At 42.2% G+C, this 16,610-nt stretch overlaps 1 long non-coding RNA gene across 1 annotated transcript; it reads left to right on the top strand.

The window, feature by feature from the left end:
- Nucleotides 1–628: 628 nt before the first annotated feature.
- On the top strand, nt 629–14,271 carry LOC117086652. The gene is made up of 3 exons (XR_004438511.1): nt 629–799; nt 2,636–2,800; nt 13,952–14,271. It is a non-coding gene; the product is annotated as an uncharacterized LOC117086652 (long non-coding RNA).
- The last annotated feature ends 2,339 nt before the right edge of the window (nt 14,272–16,610 follow it).

The raw sequence follows: 16,610 nt of genomic DNA, 5'->3' as shown, positions 1-16,610 counted from the left end.
AAGTCTTGCTATGTTGCCCAGGTTGATCTCCTGGACTCAAGCAATCCTCCTGCCTTGGCCTTACAAAGTGCTGGAATTACAGGCATGATCTGCCATACCTGGCTGTGTGTATTCTAATACTGGTCTCTCACCTGGCCCTGAGGGACCTCTTGGACACCATTCCTGGGCTCTCTGGATCTGTCTGCCCCTCTTGGCAGTTCCCAGATGTCAGGGATTGGCTGTGGGTACAATCTCATAAGCGTAAGGATAAACAGTAATGTGTCTTGGAAACATGCTCAAAGACCTAGATTTTCTATGTTTGGAGATTTAAAACTTTTTTTCTGCAAATTGCAAAACAAAGACCAGCTGTACTCTCCCAAGAAAAAGCCCAATTATACTCATGCCAGGTGGAGTCCTACTTTTGTAATGAAATGTAGGGTCTTGTCATGGGTCCAATACGGTCCCCCAAAGAAGTCCACACCATAATGCCTGGAACTTGGGAACATGTTACCTTACGTGGCCAAAGGGAGTTTGCAGATGTAAGTGGGTTACTGACCTTAAGATAGAGAGACTCTCCAGGTGGGCTCCATTCAATCATCTGAGCTCTTAAAAGCAGGGAACTCTTTCTGAGTGGAGTCAGAGAGATGCAGCAGAAAGGAAGTCAAGGAGATTCAACTTGCAGTTCTGAGAAGGGATTCACTGTGCCATTGCTGGCTCTGAGAAGTAGGAGCCTTGTGCAAGGATTCAGGAAAGGTCTCTAGGAACTGAGGATGGTTCTCAACTGGCAAGCGCAGGCAACTGAATTCGGCCAGGCATCTGGGTGAGCTTGGAAGCAGATTCTTCTCCAGAGCCCCCACTAAGGATTGTGGTTCTGCTGACAGCTCAATTTCACCCCACGAGACTCTAAAGAGGACCCAGCCTGAGTGTGGTGGTTCCCACTTGTAACCCCAGCACTTTGAGAGGCTGAGGTGGGAGGATCACTTGAGCCCAGGAGTTTGAGAGCAGCTTGGGGAATATAGTGAGATCCTATCTCTACAAAAACAGACAAACAAACAACAAAAAACCAGAAACTGCTCAACAGGTTCACCTTGCCTGCTGCCTAGACAAAGCTGATTTATCAAGACAGGAGAATTGCAATAGAGTAATTCACGTAGAGCCAGTTGTGCAGGTGACCGGAGTTTTATGATTACTGAAATCAGCCTCCTCGCGCATTCAGGGATCAAAGTTTTTAAGGATACTTTGGTGGGTGGGGGCCAGTGAGTCGGGAGTGCTGATTAGTAAAGTCAGAGATGAAATAATAGGGGGTTGAAGCTGTCCTCTTATGCTGAGTCAGTTCCTGGGTGGGGACCACAAGATCAGATGAGCCAGTTTATCAATCTGAGTGGTGCCAGCGGATCCATCAAGTACAGGGTCTGCAAAATATCTCAAGCACAGATCTTAGTTTTTATAATAGTGATGTTATCCCCAGGAGCAATTTGGGGAGGGTCAGAATCTTGTAGCCTCCAGTTACATGACTCTTAAGCCATAATTTCTAATCTTGTGGCTAATTTGTTAGTCCTACAAGGTCAGTCTAGTCCCCAGGCATGAAGAAGGTTTGTTTTGGGAAAGGGCTGTTTTAAACTATAAGCTACAAACTAAGTTCCTCCCAAAGTTACTTTGGCCTACACCCAGGAATGAACGAGGACAGCTTGGAGGTTAGAAGCAAGATGGAGTTGGTTAGGTCAGATCTATTTCACTGTCTCAGTTATAATTTTGCAAAGGTGGTTTCACAGCAAGCTATGATCGTGCCACCGCACTCCAGCCTGGATGAGAGAGCAGGCAAGACCCTATCTCTAAACAAATAAAAACAAAAGCAAAAAGAAGACCCAGTTGAACCACACTGTACCCAGATTTCTGAGCTACAGAACTGTGAGATAATACATTGGTGTTGTTTTAAGCCACTGAATTTGTAGGGATTTGTTCTGGCACCAATAGAAAATGAATAGAGGCCATCATGGAGGTCAGATGGGACCTTGATGGGAAGATCTCCCATTGCCTCTTGCCATCTAAGATCCTTGGGCTGCAAAGCATCTCTCTACTGCTCTTTGCCAATTGCACAGTTAATGAAGAAAAAACTCTGAGCCAAGAACACTGGGATTTTCATCTCCATCTCACAACAGCTTTCTTCCTGGGCAGGAGCTTCCCTCAGTCCCACATATTTGGAGTTCCACAGCCTTCCCTGGGAGCCAGAATGTGGTCATTTCCTCGCCCAGCCCAGTACAGCCAAGCTCTAAGGAAGCTGTTATCAAAACAGGAACATTCGTTTCATGTGTCCAGTACTTCTGGCTGCAAAGTGGAAAGAGACTTACTCCGCAGCAAAAGCAAAGCATCAAATAAAACATTTCTGTGAAAGACCTGGCAAGCAGGCACGTCAGCTCTCTGAAGACATCCTCTTGTTCAGCAAAGTGAAATGGTCTATAGAAATAGGGCAGAGCAAAGGGCTCTGGTGGCTTTGTCCTGGATTCCCTGTGAATGGTCAGCTTCCTTGAGCAGAGTTCCGTGCAAATGAGGCCAAGGCTAGGGACTGGCTGTGGAGGCAGGTCAATGAGCTCCAGTCTATTTTGTGGAGAAAGACTCCTTCTAATTCAAAATGCCTTGACCACCTAATATTTTCCAGGTCCTGTGCTAGGGGCTGGGAGGACAGAGAGAAACAGAGTCAGATCCTCCCACAAAAATCCACGAGATGTTGGGGAGCCGAACTTGTAAACAGCCATCACCAACACACAGAAGGATGCACTGATGCTATCTAGAGGCACACGGGAAATGGTTCATGGGCATAGAGGTAGGAGATATGACTTCTGCTTGCATATTCCCAACGAAGTGTCACAGGAGAGAGAGTATTTGAGCCAGACTTTGACTGAGAGTCAGGGATTAAAAATTGTTGATGACATGTATTTGGTGCTTTACATTTCATAATTTCACTTCAATGGAATTTTGGTAGGCAGAGCATAGCCGAGGTGTTTTAATGTAGAAAACTGTAGGAGTAGGTATACATGGGCATAAAGATGTAAAAGTTCAGGATATTTCCAGCAACTAGGCGTTCTCGTTGATACCGGGGTACTGTTGCTTCTACTTCTCAGTGGACACGGAATCTATCCAGGAGTGTTCCTGATTTATATCAGATAGATTTACATCAGGAACATACCTAGATTTATATCAGGAACATACCTACATAGATTCCCATACCTATTGATATAGATTCGAATCTATGATTTTACACTTATGTCTTCAATTCCGAACAGCACCTCAGGGTTTAGTTTAGTTTTCTCACTTTCCATATACATATATGTATTTTTTGAGATGGAGTCTTGCTCTGTTGTCCAGGTAACAAACGTGCAATGGCGCATCTCGGCTCACTGCAACTTCCACTTCCCCAGTTCAAGCAATTCTCCTGCCTCAGCCTCCTGAGTAGCTGGGATTATAGGCGCCCGCAACTACGCCTGGTTAATTTTTGTATTTTGAGTAGAGACGGGGTTTCACCATGTTGGACAGGCTGGTCTTGAACTCCTGATCTCAGGTGATTCACCTGCCTTGGCCTCCCAAAGTCCTGGGATTACAGGTGTGAGCCACCGTGCCTGGCCTCACTTTCCATATTTGTAACTCGCTTCTCCACAGTGTTCCTGGAGAATAAAGTGCACTGAGATAGAGAAGACAGATGTGAAGGATGGTTTGGGATCTGCCAGGGAGGTCCCTGAGTGCCATGATAAGATAAAAGACTCTGTCTCTCAGGTTTGGTTGAGTTATTCAAGGTTTCTGAGAAGAGAGTGATAAGATTCAATCAGAAGAGTCAAGTTAACAGACATTGAAATAGAATCAAATAAGGTTTCTAGGTAGAAAGGGAAGGCCTGGGGACATTTGTTGCAGAGTGGTAAAAATGATCTTGGACTGAGTTCAACTTGGTTGCTAGACAGCTCCGTACTGCGATGCCCCGTGTGATAAGCTCAGCATATTCCTTCACATTCTGGAATGCTTTTTACTCGGAATTTGAAAGTCTCCGTGGAGGTGCTCAAGAGGTTACACTGTGCTTGTTTACCCATCATCCATGTCATAACAAGGACCCATTATTACCCATGAGGGAGGTTTCTACATAGGGATTTTGTAAATGGATAACCTGTGTCACAATGAGGCTGGAGTTCATTGTCAGAGGACACTGGAATCCTTCTTCAATGATTATGTGTAAGTCAGGATGTCTTTTGTGGCAAATAATTGAAAACCCAACATGACAAGCTTAAACAACAAGGAATTTTAATCACTCCTGTGGCTGACAGTCCAGAGGAATCAGGACGGGCTCAATCCAGTGGCCCCAGATCTTTCCCGGTGATCCTCTTGGCTCTGCTTTCTTCTCATGCTGGCAGTGAGATGATCACATGATTTTTTGGGTCTAATCTCAATGCCTGGCATTATCCAGGGAGGAAATAAGTTTCTTTCAAAAAGTCTTCAGAGAAGGAAAAAAGACATTTTTGGAAGTTTTCAGTAATAGTAATAGTCTCCTCGTATCTTAAGAGCATTTCTTTCCATTTGCTTTATTTTCTTTGTATTTTTTGGGAAACAATCTCAAATTTAGAGAAAAGCTTCAAGAACAGTACAAAAAAGTTACTTCTCTGAATTATTTGAGGGTAATTTGCTGACATGAAATTCTGTGCACCAGGACAATTTAGTGTATATTTCCTATGGAACAAAGACATTCTCCTACAAAGCCAAAATTCTAAATCACAGACACCATTGAAGTTTTTTTTTTTTTTTTTTTTTGAGATGAAGTCTCAGTGTGTCACCCAGGCTGGAGTGCAATGGTGCAATCTCAGCTCATTGCAACTTCCACCTCCTGGGTGCGAGTGATTCTCCTGCCTCAGCCTCCCTAGTAGCTGGGACTACAGGCATATGCCACCATGTCCGGCTAATTTTTGTATTTTTAGTAGAGCTGAGGTTTCACCATGTTGGCCAGGCTGGTCTCAAACTCCTGACCTCAGGTGATTCACCTGCCTCAGCCTCTGAAAGTGCTGGGATTATAGGCGTGAGCCATTGCACCCGGTCTTCCATTCCAGTTTTGCCACTTGTCCTGATAATGTCCTTGTAAAGGATGTCCGACTTTCATGACCTTGATATTTTAAAAGACTATTTTATTGACGGTCCCTTGGTTTAGGTTTATCTGATGTTTCCTTATGATTGGATTCAAGTTTTGCATCTGTGGCAGGAATATCACAAAAAGTAATGTGGTGTTTGTTTCGTTGCATCGTATCACCTGGTGCATGATTTTGATTTGTGTCATCATGGGAGATGTTAGTTTTGACCACTTAATTAAAGCACTATCTGCCAGGCTTCTCCACTGTAGTTAACTTACTTTTCCTTTGTAATTATTAAGTTGTAGGAAGGTACTTTGAGACACTGTGAATATATACCTTCTTATCAAACATTTAATATCTTAATTTATCTATATATTTATATTAGTATGGACTCATGAATTCCTAATTCATTTAATGGGTTATGATCTCTAACTACTGTTGTTTATTTTGATATTGAGCTTCTCCTTTATTTGACTGTCGGAACTCCTTTAATCTGGACTCTGTGTCCTTTTGAAATGTCTCCTAATTCTTTGGGCACTTCTTACTTTCTGGTACAATAAGATGTTCCAAACTTATTTTGCCCTTTCCTTGCTCAAATCATGGAACCAGGCATTTTTTTTTTGGTAAGTAGTCCTAGCTCCATTTAGTGGAGAAAGATATTTAGAAGCCAAAATTTGGATGCTAAGTATTCTCATTGCTATTGGGTTGTCATTGCTTCTAGAGTCTCTCAGTGAACAGGGCTAGGGACTCTATGCTGTTATATATGCCTGCATTTACATCTATGTCTATTTCTACATTGATCAATCTACAAATTGAAATCCATGACTTCACACCAATGTCTCCAATTCCAACACAACACCACAGGGTCAAACTAGTTTCTCTCTTTCCATGTTTGTGATTCACTACTCCAAGAGTGACAAACGTGGCTATCATAGTTCTCATCGCATTTGTTCATCTGACTAATCCCCAGTGTGTAATCAATTTCCCATTGCTGTAGTCTTCCCTCCCAACATCCTGTCCTTCCTTGATAGTAGCATCCTCTTGTTTCTTATCAGCTTTCACAGCCATGTCTGAACCAGTCACTGAAAGAGGGATACAAAAACCTTTATTTAGACCAACGGATCAAAGCTGCCTCTGGAGCTGGGGTGGGGTCATCTTTCATTGGGATACGTGGGCTGTGTCTAGGAGAGGTAGATATCTAAAAAAATTTCAAAGTTCTCTTAGAAAAAAAGAAGGGAGAATGGATGTTGAATTAGCAGTAACAGTGCTTACTAAAGAGCTGTACAAACACATTCCTGTTATTGAAAACAAGCAGCTCTCATCCCAACAAGCATGTCAAACTGAAGGCAGACCTCTTGCATCATCTTTCTAATGATGGGAAGCACAACTCCTTGGTGCTAGAGCCAAGGAACAATGTCTGACTGCCGAGAAAAGAACCAATAATGTAAACAGCCTCCGTGAACAGCAAACTATTCAGACAAGAATTCTGGAGCAGAGCCCAGGGCTTAAGTCATGGCAGAATAAATATATTCTGAAATCACAGCCCAGCTTTTCCCTATCTCAACTCCCTCCCTGTTCCCTTCCCCATACAATTATTTGGATTAAATGTATGTGAATTCAAAATGTTAAAGACATTGACAAATTTCTCTATGGAAATGTTGCAAAAAGTTCCACTTTCACCAAAGCCTTGATGAATGCAGGCTCCTCCATACCTGGGCCACATGGGCCAACATGATGTATTAATATTACTAGACTTATGCATTTTTTCCATTCCGAAAATTGGCACTCGTTATTGTTTGGATTTGTATTTCTTTAATCATAAATAAAGTAAAACATGTTTTCATGCGGTTAAAACATCATTTTTGACCAGGTGCAGTGACTTATGCCTGTAATCCCAACATTTTAAAAGGCTGAGGTGGGAGGATCGCTTGAGGACGAGTTCAAACCAGCCTGGGCAACATAGTGAGACCCCATTTCTGTAAAAAATAAACAAAATTAGCTGGGCCTGGTGGTGCATGCTTGTGGTCCCAGCTTCTCAGGGGATAGTGAGCTGGGATGGGAGGACAGCTTGAGGTTGGGAGGCCGAGCTCACGCCACTGCACTCCAGCTTGGGTGACAGAGTGAGACCCTGTCTCAGAAAAAAAAAAATCATTTTTATTTTTTCTGTGAAAGCCTATTTATATACTCTGGCTGCTTCATTGAATGAATGATTTTTTTTTCTTACTGATTTGTAAGAGCTCTTTGTATATTGAGAAAATTACAATATGATTTTGTGATATGAATTGCAAATATTTCACCTACTTTGTTTTTAGGATAGTTTTTTCTGGTTAACATTTTTTGCCTTTTATGTTATAATATGTATTAGTCTTTTGCTTAAGGCCTTATGACCTGAAGAATTAAATTCTGTATAAAGCGTGTTATACTGCTAAGCCCTGCCCCTCCCCATCCTCATCCATCCCAAGCAGTCTGGTTTCTACCCCAAGATCTTAGCTCTTGCTCTGTCAGGATGGACACTCAACTGAGGCCTTTTGCGATGTTCCTTTGTCATAAAGTGAGAGCCCATGGTATTCTAGATGCTGTTCTAGGTGCTGAGGATACAAAGATTCAGGTGAAGAAGACCCAGCCTGTGCCTCCCAGGAGCTCAGAATCGGGTTGTGTGAACAAATACGTCGAATAAAGTCTATGATAAAAGTCTGTATAGGGTAGAATGGAGCCAAAAACAAAACAAAGTCAAGAAAGTTTTTAAAAGGTGGTGACCCTTGATTTGAGTCTTGCAAGTGGCACAGGTTTTCGCCAGGTACATAGAGAATGAGTGGACAAGGGCGTTCCAGGGAGAAGCAGCTCTGGGGTCCAGGTGTGGCTGCTGCAGAGGGAGGGCACATCTGCCAGGTAAGAGGGTCCAGATCACAGAATCCTGAGGTTGGGCTTTGCTCTGAGGGCGATTGAAGGGTTTTAAGAAGAGAGAGGTAATTGGGTTTGTAATACAACACTGTTCTTGACAGCAGGGTGGAAGGATGGGGGAGGAATGGCAGATTTAGAGACTCAAAGACCAGATACGAAACCACAGTTCATGTGACACTTGCAGAAGTTCAGGACCTAATGGTGAGTAATAGGAGGGTGGAGAGCAGAGGATGAGTGTGAAGGAGGAAGACTAGCTAAGATTAGGTGTATTAGAAGGAGGTGGTTTGCACACTGGAGAGAAGGAGGCGGGGGAGTGGGGAGTGATATGGAAGGCAGGATCGAGGAGGACTCTGAGTCTCTTTGGCTGTGGAAGATGCTGCTGACACTGAGGAGGGAACGCAGGGCAAGGTGATGTAGTTTTGGGCTTACGGTGTTTGAGGAGTCCGTGGGACATCCCAGTAGGGACAACCCATAGGCCACTGGGAATAAACAGCTAGGAGTCTGGAGAGAGCCTAGGCTGGAGATGGAGATTCGAATTAGTCATCAGTGATGGGGAGGCCCTGACAGTGGATGGGATGGCCAAGTAGTGGTGTAAAGTCCCGCTTCTTAAGAGTGTATTATAATATAATATAATATAACATAATATAATATAATAATATAATTTAATTTATTTAAGGACAGAGTCTCGCTCTGTTGCCCAGGCTGCAGTGCAGTGGCATGATCATGGCTCACTACAGGCTCAACCTCCCCAGACTCAGGTGATCCTCCCACCTCAGCCTCCCAAGTAGCTGGACTACAGGCACACACCACCACACCCAGCGAATTTCTGTATTTTTTTTTTTTTTGTAGAGACAGGGATTCGCCATGTTGCCCAGGCTTGTCTCGAAATCCTGGGCTCAAGCAATCTGACTGCCTTGGCCTCCCAAAGTACTGGGATTACAGGCATGAGCTACTGTGCTTGGCTTTATGTGTATGTTTTAATTTAACAAATATTTACATAGCACCTGCTATAGACCAGGTACTTTATGCATACTTGTTCATTTAAAACAAACAACTTTTAGGAAGATACTATTATTATACTCATTTTGCAGATGAGAGAGCTGAGACTCAGAGAGGTTCACCAATCTGCCCAAGGTCTTGCAGGTCAAAGTGGCAGAGACGAGGCTTGAACCTAGGTTCTCTGGCCAGAATACTCAAGCCCTCTCCCACCACACTGTGCTATGCTGCTACTTTATACAGCACATTGATTGTCAAGGAAGTTTATAGGAGTGAGAATAACTACAACTTATTTTATCCTGGGACCCAGGGATCTTTGTATAAAGACTCTACTCCCTGCCCTTACATGGAGACATCTGTGAGTTGAGGAACAGCCTTTGATTTATGGGTGGAGGGACCACGCTACCTGTATCTCTTCTCTATGGATGCAGGGCATTGAATGACAGCGAGCACCTGACAGGGAGGGCCACTGGTCCCTCGCACTGCTTGCCAGTTTCAGTTAATTTCCATCTACTTTTTCTACGCCTCCCCACAATGATTCTTGGTTTTGTGTTTCACCAGGATCCAGATGGTGTTGTAAGTTCATTATTCCCACCATAAATCTTCAAAAAAATCACATATCAGTGATAGAGAACATATAAAGAGAAGACAACAGATCACAGAAACATTAAAAAACAGGACAAAATTTGCACGGATCAGAAGTGTAACAGAAGCACAACTCAGGGGGATGTGCTGTCACAGGACTTTTGGATTTAGGTCCTAAAACAGGTACAGTAGATGAGAGTTTATATGCTGCAAAGTCATGAGCACTAAATGTACTTCACATGGGGCAAGGGTCCTGGGCCAGGCTCATTACATGCACCTAGGCAGTGGGATTGGACTCTGCCTGCAAAGGAGGCTGAAAAAAGTTACTGCTGGCTGCATATTCTGTTTCAGGGCCTCTGGCTTATACAACTATCCAGGAGGGCTGGAGAAAGGAGATCCAGCCATGTATCTAGGACTTGAGCTAAGCTGCCTGCTGCATCAAAGGCAGAATCTGAGGTATCTCACTCACCACAACATGGAATTCCTAAGCCATCATTTTAAGATTTGGTTCAAGACTGGGAGATCTGAGAGAGGGGCAGGTGGAGGTGACCAGCAAACTGCTAGACAGGGTGGGGTAAGTGGAGAAAGAGAGAGAAGAGGAAGAAACAGAGGAGAGAGGTGAGAGGAGGGAGGGGGAGAGAAAGAGAAAGAGAGAGAAGAAGTTGGCCGGGGGGGCGGGGCGGGGTGGAGAATTTCCACTCAATAGGAGCCTATAAACTAAAACTTTTTGTTTGTTTGTTTTTTGGTTTTTTTTTTTTTTGAGACGGAGTTGCTCAGGCTGGAGTGCAGTGGTGCAATCTGTGCTCACTGCAACCTCTGCCTCCCAGGTTCAAGCGATTCTCCTGCCTCAGCCTCCCAAGTAGCTGGGACTACAGGTGGATGGCACCATGCCTGACTAATTTTTGTATTTTTTTAATAGAGATGGGGTTTCACCGTCTTGGCCAGGCTGGCCTCAAACTCCTGACCTCAGGTGATCTGTCCACCTTGGCCTTAGTGACTCTTCGGGGGACAGCTGTTCGCCTGCCTAGGGCTGCTACATGATCAAAAATAGCTGCTATTGTGTTGAGCCATTACTTCTTTGGATGGTCAAAGATATCAAGGAAAGAAAACTTATTTAAAAGATGAATAGGAAGTAATTTTAAAAAGGCAGAAATAAAATATCACTAGGTGAGTATGGAAAAGAATCAACTTGAAATCCTAGAAATAAGAACAATGATAAATGAAATCTAAAATTTCAATAGATCAAATTGAATGGAAACTTTAGACCAAACACGATTGAAGAAAAAATTGATGAACTGGAAATATCACCAGAAAGTACTACAGAGTGAAAATGAAACAAAAAATATGAAAGAGAAGTGAAGAGTCACAGAAGGGAGTTCAAAAAGCTCTAATAATCATTTTATAAGAGTTCCAGAAAAAGTCAATAATTGATTCAATGGTGGATTGTCATATTTGAAGATACAGATAATCCTTGACTTATGATATTTTGATTTATGAATATTTTACATTATGATGGGGTAAAAGCAATATGCTCCTTAATTTACAATGGGGTTATATCTCAATAAACCCATCCTGAAACTTTACTGGGACATAACCCCACTGCAAGTTGAAGAGCATTTGTATATTGATGAGAATTTTTAGGAGTTGAAGAAAGCCACTGGCTCTTAGGTTAAAAGTGTACACTGAATCAGTAAAAATAAATCCACACATAAATGCCTTGTGCATACACAACACCAGTGTAATAAAACATTGGATATCAAGAATAAGGATAAAATATTAAAGGGTACTGGAAAAAAACAGTAAACCTATACAAGATGATAATTAGTATGACATCAGACATTTTAACAATCATAGATTTGAGGAGACGAAGTAGTATCTTCAAAGTGCTGATGGAAAACATGGACAACCTAAAATTTTATACCCAGGACAACTATTATTTACAAATTAAGACAAAATAAATAGTCAGACAAAGATTAAATTAGTTTACCAACTACAGATTCTCACAGAAAGAACTAACAGACATGAATTTCCATGAGATGAAAAGTGAACCAAGAGAGAAAGTACAGGATCTAAGAAGCAATGATGTACACAAATAAAATACTTGGTAATGTACATTTTACAAAGATAATCAATGAGAAAAAAGTCTACTTTTTGTGTGTACATTAAAAAATGTTCAACATCTAGACAGCATTCACAAGGAAGAGGATGTTCAGTGAGTAGTTGAAACATGCTGAGATTCTTGTCTTGTTTGAGAGGAGAATAAAAACTGAATAAATTTAACTTTCTTTTAAATATTTATGGTTAATTATAATTGCTAAAAATCAAGGAGTAAAACTTAAAGAACAGACCATAATATATCCTTCCAAAGCAGCAAAAGTTAAGAAATAAAGAAAACTTTATCAAAGTTTGAGAAGTTAGGAAAGGAAAAACGAAGAAGAAAAAGGAAAAGCCAAAGCCAACACCACAGGAATAAGATGGTGGAAATGTCCCCAAATAGCTCAGTAGTTAAAATAAATGTAAATTATTGGAGGCTTTTTATTTCTTCTTTTTTTTCAAGCTACAGTCCTCAACAGATGCAGATGAAGGCCTTTTAAAAGACATAGATGTTCACATTTTATTTTTATTTGTATTTATTTATTTATTGAGACAGGGTCTTGCTGTGTCACCCAGGTGAGAGTACAGTGACACGATCTCACTGCAGCCTCAACTTCCTAGGCTTAAGCAATCCTCCCACCTCAGCCTCCCAAGTAGCTGGGACCACAGGTGAATGCCACCATGCTTGGCTAACTTTCTGTGTTTCTTGTAGAGATCAGGTTTTGCCATGTTGCCCAGACTGGTCTTGAACTCCTGGGCTCAAGTGATCCTCCTGCCTCGGCCTCCCAAAGTGCTGGGATTACAGGTGTGAGCCACTGTGCCTGGCCTAGATTTGAGTTTTAAAACTGAAATTCAGCTTTGTGCTATTTATAGGAGACATAGTTAAGAAGAAATGACACAGAATAGCTAAAAATTAAATGAAAAAAGCTAAATCAGACAAACACTCATAAAAAGAAAACTGACATAGCAAATTTAATAGCAGACCAAATAAATTTTAGGTCAAAAATTTATAAATAGGGATAAAGGAGAACATTTATGGCTGGGTGCGGTGGCTCATGTCTGTAATCCCAGCACTTTGGGAGGCCCAGGTGGGTGGATCCCTTGAGGTCAGGAGTTCAAGACCAGCCTGGCCAACACGGTGAAAACCCTTCTCTACAAAAAATACAAAAATTAGCTGGGCATGGTGGTGTGCACCTGTAGTCCCAGCTACTCAGGAGGCTGAGGCAGGAGCATGACTTGAACCTGGGAGGTGGAAGCTGCAGTGAGCTGAGATCACGCCACTGCACTCCAGCCTGGGCGACAGAGGAGACTCCATCTCAAAAAAAAGAAAAAAAGAAAAAAAAAAAAGAACATTTACAATAGGAAAAGAACAATCCTGCAAGAATTAACAGATTTGTATGTTCTCAGGATAACCTCAATATTTATAAAGCAAAACCAATAGAATTACAAGGAATATAAGGAAATAGATTAAGCTGGTAAAAAAAAATAAAGATATAAAGGATTTCAACAGCATAGTTAAAAAGTTGGTCAAATTAGATAAATGGAGAACTCTGCACCTAACAAAGTGATTATGCATTATTTTCAAGCACACTTTGAATACTTAACAAAAATTGACCCTCTTGATAAAACAATCATATCTTCTGACTATAATGCAGTTAAATTAGAAATCCACAGTTAAAAAAAGAGTATATGACATGAGATAAATCTATGTGTCTGAAAACTATAAAACCAATTCCCCAAAATTGTTTTTGGGTTAAAGAGGAAATCATAATAGAAATTGGCAAGGGAACACTTGTGGCTTTTGACATATATTATATACATATTAACTTGTTACCTTGCTAAAGTAGCAGCTTATTTTATTACCTTGACTTACTCTTGAACAGTTCCTTTTGTATTTTCCTGTTACCTCTCTACCACCTCTCTAATCGTCAAGATTTTTGCTTTTATTTTGCTCAAAAAACATTTCTTAGAAACCCTCTTTACTTTTATAGCTTTTGTATTTTTATCCTTGTTCTGTATCCTCAATACCTTCTGCTTTTACATTGTAAACTTACCGTCTCCATAGTTTTTAGCTTTCAATGCTACTTTTGTATTTTTAACTTTTAAATCTCATAGACATCGAATCTTTTCTTTTACATATCTATTATTATCTCATTATTCCAAACTCCTTGAAAATAATAATAATATTTAAATATTTTAGTCCTTTCAAAACTTTTTCTTCTCTAACCTTTCAAAAATCTTCTCCAAATTTCCTACCTTGTAGATATGATTTTACCCAAGTGTTTTTGTTCTGTTAGCCCCCTTTTTTCTTAATGTCTAGGATAAGCACCATCTTTGGAAGTATGGCCTCAAGATGGTGGCATGGAGGGGACTCACACCTACAGGCAGGGGAGCTTCAGGTCTGCTGGCTCTCTCCTCCCTTCTTGTCACCCCTCAACCTCTGGGCTGCCCTTTGGGCTCATGACAATGTATCTCAGAGCCCAGGGAGGTTGGGCTTCCGTTCTGGGGGGACTCTGGAAGCTCCTGGGTTGACTACTCTCAGGGCTCTGGTTTTCTCCATGCAGATCAAGTACTTGATTTCCTGGAACAAGTTTTCTTTCTCAGTCTGAGGGCTCTGATATATACATAACCTTTGTACTTGGGCCATCTACACGAACCACATGCCATGAGGCTGGAGGGAATGGAAGGAGACCAGGCGGTTATGACTGCAGACCTTGGCCTGACCCCAGGAAGCGCCGGGGTGGTTTTATTCCCTGGGCATCACAGCACTGTTTTCCAGGCTGGGCTTCTGTAGCACTTGCTGTTAGACCATATTTTCAAATTGACCCACCTTCCTTTCCAGTGGGAAGATGAACATTTTTTCTCTTGATGCATGATTCTCCTTAGCTTCCTCCCCTATTATGGAGTTCAAAAAGAATGTGCCTAGGGCAAAGGATTTTCTGCTTTCGGGGTCAAACATCAGGCTTGCTGCAAGTCTGCCAGGCAGAACAGCTTTCTTCATGTGGCAAGACCTAAAGTGAGCAGTCAGGTCCACCTGGGGACAACGGGGCCAGACTCACCTGTCACTGGAGGCTGGGCAGGATTTTCAATGCACAGGAAGATTCTTTGCCTCTCATCCATCTCACAAAAAAGGAAGACGACATACTTCTGGAGAGGTTAGAATCCTTGAAAGAAAACATGCCACGCGTACTGACAACGCCCTCATCCTCTCGCAGCTGCCCCCATCATAACTGTCCTCTGGTTTTCTACAGCCTGCCACTCAATGCTCAGGAAAGAGTTCTCTTGGGTGCTTGGGGTTTTCAAAGCGAGGACCCTGACATTTTGGTCTTTATAAAAAAATACATCATTGAGGGAGACCTCAATTTTAAAACCTGCCTCTTCCCATTTTCAAGGAGGTTTATATTACTTGTTCCTCTGGTTATCAAGGAAAATAATTGAAAAGAGAATAAGTGCACTCTGATGTCTGTCACTGTTAGGCTATGCAGATGACAGGAATATCTTTTTTTCCAGTTTTGATTTGGCTTCCTGGCGAGCTTCCTGTTTTTCTTAACATATACATTCTTTAAGTCAATATGCATGCTCTCAGCTCATACATACAATCTCTGGTGATCTTTTAAGTGTCTATTCAATCTGCATATCCCAAGGCAGAATTAATCATCCCAGAGTGGGTCCCTGGTAATCTGAAAGTCAAGATTGGCTCATTTATTCACTTAACAAGTGTCTATTATGTTTCCACTGTGAGCCATATCAGAATGCTGTTAGAAAATGGGTGAATTGCATTCCTATGAGCCATTCTTTCTGAGGCAAATGTAATAGCCTAATGAAAAATTTCTCTCCATACTTATTTAATGGACAGCGAATCTATTCTGCACTTTCTCCAGGGCCCAGAGCTTCATTGTCTTCTATGCCGGGACCCATCCCAGTTAGACTCCTTTATAGGGTTGCTTTCACCACTCTTCATAGAATATGACAGCCAGCAAAATGCCTTGCAGTGGGCACTGAACACATATTTGTCAAATAAATGTGCATTCCTCACTAAAAAGGCTTTGCTTTCTAAAGATTGTATTCAGTACTTTCCACAGCTTCCCTCTTGCATTATGGGTGACATTTTCAAAGTACAATGCCAAGTCAGAGACTCCACTTTCTTAGGCATACGGGAAGGATGGGAAGGTGCCTGTTCTGTGACCCTAGCAATTGTTGGGGGCTGGAAAAAGAAGAAGGAGAGACTGTGTTCACCTTACTAGCAGGATGGGGAGACCAGAAGTAATTCACCAGGACAGCAGAAATGGTAGAGTTTAGCATGGTGGTGGTGGCTGCCTTGTACGCTACTAAGAAATGATCCCACAAACCACCTTTGGGATGAGTGGGGAAGCCTTCAGTTCCCTGCATGAAAGAGACACTCTTGCCCAGCCGGCTTCCTCCAGGTGACGTGGAATGCCAGGTTTGGGATTTTCATCTGCTGCTGCTGCCAGCTCAGCTGAGTCCTCCCTAAGAACAGGGCATCTAAGACACACCCACTCCCCAACCCTGCCAAATGTCTGCTCTTGAAATAATCTGTTTGCAATTTCATTCCACATTTCTCCTGGTTTTCCCTCCTCTTCCCTAACTTCTCTCTGAACACTGTGACATAGAGCAAAGTGGGTCTCAAGAAATGGTCTAATCCTACTATGCTCCAGAAACAGTGGTGTGCTGGTCAATGTTGAACAACCAGATCTCCAGGAGAAAAAAAAGCTGTGATTTGTAGTGTTTGTTGATTTCCATGGTGCAAATACAGCCACCATGGCCGATTTCAACCTGCCACCCTCCATCACTGCACACAGAGTTGGGAAGAGATGCACACAGTTGACTCTGGAAGGCCAGTGTCCACTGACTGCAGCACAGCACTGTGACCTCCATTTGAAGAGGCCCCGTGAGGCAGCCTTCAAGCTGAACACTGTAGGTGCTAGCAGAGCCATT

Source organism: Trachypithecus francoisi, unplaced genomic scaffold (assembly GCF_009764315.1).
Source record: "Trachypithecus francoisi isolate TF-2019V2 unplaced genomic scaffold, Tfra_2.0 Lachesis_group10, whole genome shotgun sequence".
Lineage (NCBI taxonomy): Eukaryota > Metazoa > Chordata > Mammalia > Primates > Cercopithecidae > Trachypithecus > Trachypithecus francoisi.
The sequence above is the reverse complement of the archived record's forward strand: the minus strand, read 5'-3'. Positions and strand labels throughout refer to the sequence as shown.